We start from the raw sequence: 8,511 nt of genomic DNA, 5'->3' as shown, positions 1-8,511 counted from the left end.
TGAAGCATTCCAGTGAAACCAGTGACGAGAAGATCAACGATTTGTGTTTGTGTAAAATTGTGATTTGAAATGTAGCTATTAGCAACCATGGACATGTGTTGAAGTTTGTTCAAAAGTTCTTGTTCGGATAAGCCATCTATGTTCCACTCATAAAGTTTGTCGGCCGAAACTGAAAATTGATTTTGAATATTTCGTTCTTCGAATTGAAGGTCAGGAGGAGTTGGCCCGGGATACCAGTTTTTTGTGAGAGAAGTAGGGTTGACCGGATTAGTACGAATACGTTTTAAATCAAGAGTTGGTTGAAGATCAATGTTGTGAAAAGCATTTTCAATATTTTGGATAGCAGAACTAGTTTCCGTGTCCTGAGAAGAATCTGGATCAGATGTGTTTTCTTCTTCAACAGAAACATCATTGTTTTGCAAAACATTAACAACTTTCTCTTTTTTGAGCTCAGTGAGCATATGATCAATTCTTTGTAAAGTAGTCATAGACTTTAAAGCAGTAGAGCTTGAAGAAGTATTAGTAAAATTTAGTAAAGGTTTTTCTTTTGGAGAAGAAATTGGTTGAGACAATTTGTCGATTTTGGTTTCAATTTTGTCTAACTGTTTTCCAATAGTATGAAGACTTTGTTTTGTAAAATTATTCTGTTCAATGACAGGTTTAAAACCAGAATCTTCTTTTGGAATTTTGAAAGGAGTTGCGGGAATGTTGGTATTACCAGTGGAAATCAAAATAGTTTCTTTGGGAGGATGACTATAAGAAATCAAAGTTTTGTCTTCCTTAACCCAATTTTCTTTGGTAACAACCGTAACTTTATTTTTTGTTTCATAATGTTTTTCAATGAAATCAAAGAAAGATATTTCAAATTGGTATTGTTCTACAAAAGCTTTCCATTCATCATAAATGGCTAGCTTTTCTTCATCACAATACTTTTTTCGAAAAATATTTCTTCTGGGGATGTTTTCCTCAGAAGCGATGTCAACTTTAATCTTCCTCCATCGGATTTTATGTGGTTTGTTTAAAACAAGTAATTGGTGATTCACCGATGTTGTTTCAAAATCAGAAGGAGTTGGAGAAGTGGGTTCTTCTTGATTTGGAGGATGATAAACAGGATGTGCAACTTGTGAAGAAGTGTCGACAGACTTTAATTTGAGTAAATCATTAACTAAATCTTGTTGTGCAGCTTCCTGCTCTTTTAGCTTTTTGTTTACTAAAGATTTGATCAAATCTTGATCTTGACCCAGTTTATCGGTTGACGTGGATCCAGAAAAAGACTGTCTGCTAGGAGCAAAAGATTTGTGTGAAAAAACTGATTCACAAGATTTTCTTGCTGGACGATCAAAATTGATGTTAACTGTGCCGTCAAAATATTGTTCAATGTTGTCGAGATTAACGAGGCTGTTTTGAACGGAAACCGGCTTACTTTCATTAATTAAACACCAATCTGAGGGGAGACTGATGTCTGACCACCTAATGGTTCTTGGTACTCTTATGTTTGCGCTTTCCTGGGTTGTTTGGATCAAAAGAGTGTGGTCGCGAGGACTTTTGTTCAAAGCTTGAAAATTCATGTTTGTGCCAGTGACTTTGTAATAAATTCTAAAAATAAGTGCCAAAGGTTGTGTTCCTTCCAGGACTAGGTACCCGGAGGTTTGATATTAAGAGTAAGAGCTTTTAAAACATGTGGATCTGAAAGACTTATTGTGAGATCGGGAAAACAATCAAAATGGATAAGTCCGTTGTAAAGACTAGATTCGATCATTCCGAGTATACTATCGTTGAAATCAGTAAATCTAGCGTCGCGTAGACATAAAAGGATAGAAGTGTTAAGACCTTTTCGTGTTAATGGTTTAACTGAGATTTGAACTAAACCAATATGAAGATAGTTTTGACCATTTTTACGATATGCTTTGATTTGTTCTGGAGAAAATAATTGACAAGTCTCATGTTCTTTGCTAAGAGCATAAGCCTTCTCAACTGTTTTGACGTGATGTTCGGATTTAAAAGAGGTCAAAGACCATTTTCCCTCAAACAGTTTGAAGGTTAGAGATCCCTTGTTGCGCATTCACTTGCCTCCATGGCTAAGTGGCTTAACCCCAACGATGTCGTGGACACCCCCCTGATGGAGTGACTTTGACATAATCAAAGATTAAGGACCTAACCACAAGACAACTGTGATGCCTCAGGCCAAAAGACTAATTTGCATTATCCCAACCATGAGTTCTCATGTGACATGAATATGAGAACTCTTCGTTGATCATGTTCAGTGAACTCATTCTCTATTGAGCACCTACGTACTTGTCTTGAAGTCACACACACCAATGACTCGAGACTAGTCACTCTCCCTGAGAGAAGACATAGCACGTACTGATCTTAACGGACTGTCAATGCCCAATTGACAATCCTATGATCAGGAACGTTTAGGATGTGTCAACGAAAGAATGGTCTCATGAATCTAACTTCTTTAGATCGCATTCTTCCAATCACATATTCCTTGGACGGCTCAAACAATAATCTTTGCCCTTTACATTTAAACTACATTAGTTTAACTTTGTGAAATGTCCGTAAAGTATCATCATATGATTGGTTTTAGGGCACATTTCCAACATTCGATTACTATCGTAACTTTAGAATACCATTTTCGAATTCTTATTTTGTCTAAAAGACTTAAAACAAGTTCTTTTGAAGAAGAAGATTTAGCTGAGTGAGCGTCGGAATCGGAATTTGAGGAAGAATTACCTTGTTCTTCTACGAGCGCTTGTGTACGTACTCTACTGAGTTGTGAACGAATTTCAGTGTTCTCTGTTTTTAAAAACTTAATTTCTGATTTAATTTGATTAATTTCCTTTTGTAAATCCTTGATGGTTAAATCCTTTTTTGGTTTATTAAACCGTTCCAAAGTGGTGCTGAGAGAAATCTTTTGAGAAGAAGTTTGACTAGTGCCAGGTTCATGAGGAGAAATCAAATTTTTGAGTTTTTTCAAGTAAAAAGATTTTAAATCAGGGTCATCGACTTTACTAATTAATTCCATTAAAAACTCTTCTTGTTCTTCTTGCTTGTTAAGCACTGAAATTTTATTACAACAAGTGTCCGTGCACCCAAACTTAATGTTTGGTGAGGAGACGTCGCTAGAACTGCTAGAGTCGGAGACGGAAAAATCGGGATTTTTATCAGATTGACTAGAGTCGGTATTTCTAATTTCTAAAGCCTGAATAAGTTGAACTTTCTCTTCTTCAGAGATTTTTAGTTGGTTAATAACCCTTTTAACCTTGCATTCATTTGCATAATGACCAAATTTACCACACTTGTAACACTTTCCCTTTCTATTTTGAAAATCCTTTTTAGACTTTCGAAAAGGTTTTTTGTTTGAAGATGGTTTTTCATAAAATTTATTTGTTTGAAAAGGTTTGTTGGAAGATCTTTTGTTTTTATAAAATCTGGATTGATGTTTAGAAAACTTGTTGGTTTGTTGGGCTTTTTTCTTTTTACTCGAAGGAGCGATTGGAGGTAAACCATATTGTTCACAAAATGTTCCAAGTTCGTATTTAGCAATAGATTTATCTTTATGAACTTGTTTTGAAATCTTCATGTCGATACACATTTTCAATCCTTCCTTTTGAATAACATTAACTATGTTACCATAAGTAAGGGTATGATAAGGTATGACACCTTCTTCATTTACTAAAACATTTCGAATTTTGTGAGCAAAAAGATTTGGTAAACCATTGATAAATTTTTCTTTCCAAAAAGGTTGATTACTATCTTCCCGAAGCATAACTCTGGATATGAAAACATCTTTATACCATCTGAAATCACTTAAGGTTGGACACCTTAAATTACTCAGTTGGTCGTGAATACGCGTAGTAACGTTGTTGGGTGTTCCTATAAAGTGTTCTATAATCGTATAAAGTAAAGTATTTACTCCGTCGGGTATTCCCTGTCTTATCGTTTCGTCAAAAATGGGAAATCCTTCCTCATCTTTTTTTACCGCAAAGCGTATTTCATCTCTGGACTGAGAAGTTAAGTGCTTCTCCCACCAAGAATGAAGCATTCCAGTGAAACCAGTGAAGAGAAGATCAACGATTTGTGTTTGTGTAAAATTGTGATTTGAAATGTAACTATTAGCAACCATGGACATGTGTTGAAGTTTGTTCAAAAGTTCTTGTTTTGACAAACCGTCTATATTCCATTCATAGAGTTTGTCAACTGAAACCGAAAATTGATTTTGGATATTTCGTTCTTCAAATTGAAGGTCAGGAGGAGTTGGCCTGGGATACCAGTTTTTTGTAAGAGAAGTAGGGTTGACCGAATGAGTACGAATACGTTTTAAATCAACAGTTGGTTGAAGATCAATGTTTTGAAAAACATTTTCAATATTTTGAATAGCAGAACTAGTTTCCGTGTCCTGAGAAGTATCTGGATCAGATGTATTTTCTTCTTCGATTGTTTTGCAAAACATTAACAACTTTCTCTTTTTTGAGCTCAGTGAGCATATGATCAATTCTTTGTAAAGTAGTCATAGACTTTAAAGCAGTAGAGCTTGAAGAAGTATTAGTAAAATTTACTAAAGGTTTTTCTTTTGGAGAAGAAATTGGTTGAGACAATTTGTCGATTTTGGTTTCAATTTTGTCTAACTGTTTTCCAATAGTATGAAGACTTTGGTTTGTAAAATTATTCTGTTCAATGACAGGTTTAAAACTAGAATCTTCTTTTGGAATTTTGAAAGGAGTTGCGGGAATGTTGGTATTACCGGTGGAAATCAAAATAGTTTCTTTGGGAGGATGACTAGAAGAAATCAAAGTTTTGTCTTCCTTAACCCAAGTTTCTTTGGTAACAACCGTAACTTTATTTTTTGTTTCATAATGTTTTTCAATAAAATCAAAGAAAGATATTTCAAATTGGTATTGTTCTACAAAAGCTTTCCATTCGGCATATATGGCTAGCTTTTCTTCTTCACAATACTTTCTTCTAAAAATATTTCTTCTGGGGATATTTTCCTCAGAAGCGATGTCAGCTTTAAGCTTCCTCCATCGTATTTTATGTGGTTTGTGTAAAACAAGTAATTGGTGATTCACCGATGTTGTTTCAAAATCAGAAGGAGTTGGAGAAGTGGGTTCTTCTTGGTTTGGAGGATGATAAACAGGATGTGCAACTTGTGAAGAAGTGTCGACAGACTTTAATTTGAGTAAATCATTGACTAAATCTTGTTGTGCAGCTTCCTGCTCTTTTAGTTTTTTGTTTACTAAAGATTTGATCAAATCTTGATCTCGACCCAGTCTATCGGTTGACGTGGATCCAGAAAATGACTGTCTGCTAGGAGCAAAAGATTTGTGTGAAAAAACTGATTCACAAGATTTTCTTGCTGGACGATCAAAATTGATTTTAACTGTGCCGTCAAAATATTGTTCAATGTTGTCGAGATTAACGAGGCTGTTTTGAACGGAAACTGGCTTACTTTTGTTGATTAAACACCAATCTGAAGGGAGACTGATGTCTGACCACCTAATGGTTCTCGGTACTCTTATGTTTGCATTTTCTTGGGTTGTTTGGATCAAAAGAGTGTGGTCGCGAGGACTTTTGTTCAAAGCTTGAAAATTCATGTTTGTGCCAGTGACTTTGTAATAAATTCTAAAAATAAGTGCCAAAGGTTGTGTTCCTTCCAGGACTTGGTACCCGGAGGTTTTGATATTAAGAGTAAGAGCTTTTAAAACATGTGGATCTGAAAGACTTATTGTGAGATTGGGAAAACAATCAAAATGGATAGGTCCGTTATAAAGACTTGATTCAATCATTCCAAGAATACTATCGTTAAAATCAGTAAATCGGGCGTCGCGAAGACAAAAAAGAATAGACGTATTAGGACCTTTTCGTGTTAAAGGTTTAACCGCGATTTGAACTAAACCAATGTGAAGATAGTTATGACCGTTTTTGCGATGCGCTTTGATTTGTTCTGGAGAAAATAATTGACAAGTCTCATGTTCTTTGCTAAGAGCATAAGCCTTCTCAACTGTTTTAACGTGATGTTCTGATTTAAAAGAGGTCAAAGACCATTTTTTCTTGTAAATATTTTGGGTTGAAACTTTTGGAATATATATATATATAAAGCCAACAACCCATTTTGGGATCACAAGTATCACCAAAAATTTTTGGACAAAAATGCCCCCAAAACGAAAAAATTCAAAAACAACCCAAAATAATGCACCAAATAATGCAAGGGTATTTTTGTAATTTTAACAATATTTTGTTAATAATTAATTCTCTAGCAATAATGTGATTCAATCAGTTGTTCATTAAATATTATTTTCTCTATTTTTAAATACATTCAAAACATCTTAAGAAGCGTGTAATGCCAGTTATAAAAAAAGGTCTTTCGCACGTGCATAATAATGTGATTAAATTAATTGCCAAACGATTGTTTTTTTTTTTTTTTAACAAACGATATTATCTACATTAAGAGGAAGGGGTGAGCTTAGCTTCACAATAGGCTAGCAATAATATGATTTAATCAGTTTATTAAATATTATTTTTCTATTCTTAATGTAAATTCAATAGAATGTAGAGGAAGATGGTGAGCTTTGATTGGTTTGTGAGGGGTTTTTTCTAGCATGATCTAAGATTATTCATTTACTTCAAATATTTGACTTTCTTTTTGTCAATTCATGTATATAAATACATTTAAAACATCTTAAAACATCTTTTTGTCAATTTACGGCATAGCACGCCGTGATTCAAAAAATGCCTTCTGTATATATAAAAATGCCAAAGCCCCAATTTAGGGTCACGGCTTCACCAAAAAAATTTGGATAAAAATGCCTCCTAGACAAAAAAGTTCAAAAGCAGCCTAATATAATGCATCAAATAGTGTGGGGGTATTTTCGTCATAAAAACGGTATTTTTTAATAATTAATTTCTTTTTGTACAATGGTTTTTTAATTTTTATTTTTTTAATTTTTTTTTAATAATTAGTACCTCATAGGCTAGCAATAATGTAATTCAATCATTTGTTTACTAAGTATTATTTTCTCCATTTTTAAACATGTTCAAAGCATCTTATGACACACCCTGACCCGGAATGTCCACTAGGACCCCAAATCGAGCTGTGTTGGCCGACACCTGGAAGGTGACGAAGCCATAAAGTGTGATAATGTATAAAATGTGAATAAATTTGAACCTAAAAGTGTCTAAATACCAGAGTGCGCTACAAGTGAAAGCGAACCCATTTCACACGCGATGTCAGAGCATAAGTAAAGTACAGTAGTGTCGGTAAGAATCATACCCTTAAAAGTAGCTTCCAATACTAAGATTAGTCATATATCCTCGTCGATACGAACTTAGCAGTTAAAACCTAAGGGGGTACAAAACAGAAAATGTGAGTAAGCAGTAAAACCAAGCTTCCCAAAACTATTACCTTTCTATCAGTAATAACCCCTCACTGTAATTCCCTTATCGTTTTCTATAGGATAGTACAACACACATATATATCCACCTATGCTAAAAAATGGCCAAAACCACGAGTATGCCATGTCCATAGACTCTACAATGCATTAACAAGTGGGCCAAATGAACTTAATCAATATAAAATGATACATCAGCCGAAATCACCTAACGTGACTCGTACGACTGTACTTATATCTCATCAATCATCCCTGCACACGAGTCGGAACCACCTCTAATGGTCTGTACGACAGGACTGGGTGTAAATAAGTACGCTCAAGTGCTACGATCACGTGAAGACTGTGCGAATAATCGTGGGTCACCTATGAGTCAGAACCACCTATAGTGGTCTGTACGACTGGCTTGTGCACCTACCTTGAGTCCAAGGTGAGCATAAGGTGCGGGAGGTGAACATCACGTTAAGGACTGTGCCCTAACCACGGGCGGGAGTACTAACATCGGGGTGCAAGTATCCATATCTCATCAATCAATACTAGCATACAAGTCGGGAGTCACCTATAGTGATCTGTACAACTTAATCTATAGCTCATCAAACATCCTTGCACACGAGTCGGAACCACCTCTAGCGGTCTGTACGACAGGACTAGGTGTAAATAAGTACGCTTAAGTGCTACGATCACGTGAAGACTGTGCGAATAATCGCGGGTCACCTACGAGTCGGAACCACCTATAGTGGTCTGTACGACAGGCCTGTGCACCTACCTTGAGTCCAAGGTGAGTGTAAGGTGCGAGAGGTGAACATCATGTGAAAGACTGTGCCCTGACCACGGGCGGGAGCACTAACATCAGGGTGTAGGTTTATGAGCTCTCTGTACATCTCATATCACCACTAAGCATAAACATAAACCATAAGTTACCTGGCACTTACCTGGGCGTCTGCAGCACCAAACATATGTATATATGCAACAATAATGCATAATTAAACGACAAACATAATGCATGGCATATAAACGTATAAACGTTTCATTTCACTTTCTGGGAAAAACACAAGTATATAGGTATATACGGAAAACCAAAATCCCACTCACTCCTGAACTACTTATTTTCAGGGATAATTAT

This window comes from the organism of the source record quoted next, unplaced genomic scaffold, assembly GCF_019419815.1.
Source record: "Pyrus x bretschneideri cultivar Hongxiangsu unplaced genomic scaffold, Pyrus_bretschneideri_v1 Contig149, whole genome shotgun sequence".
Taxonomy (NCBI): Eukaryota; Viridiplantae; Streptophyta; class Magnoliopsida; order Rosales; family Rosaceae; genus Pyrus; species Pyrus x bretschneideri.
This window is presented reverse-complemented; position numbering follows the sequence as displayed.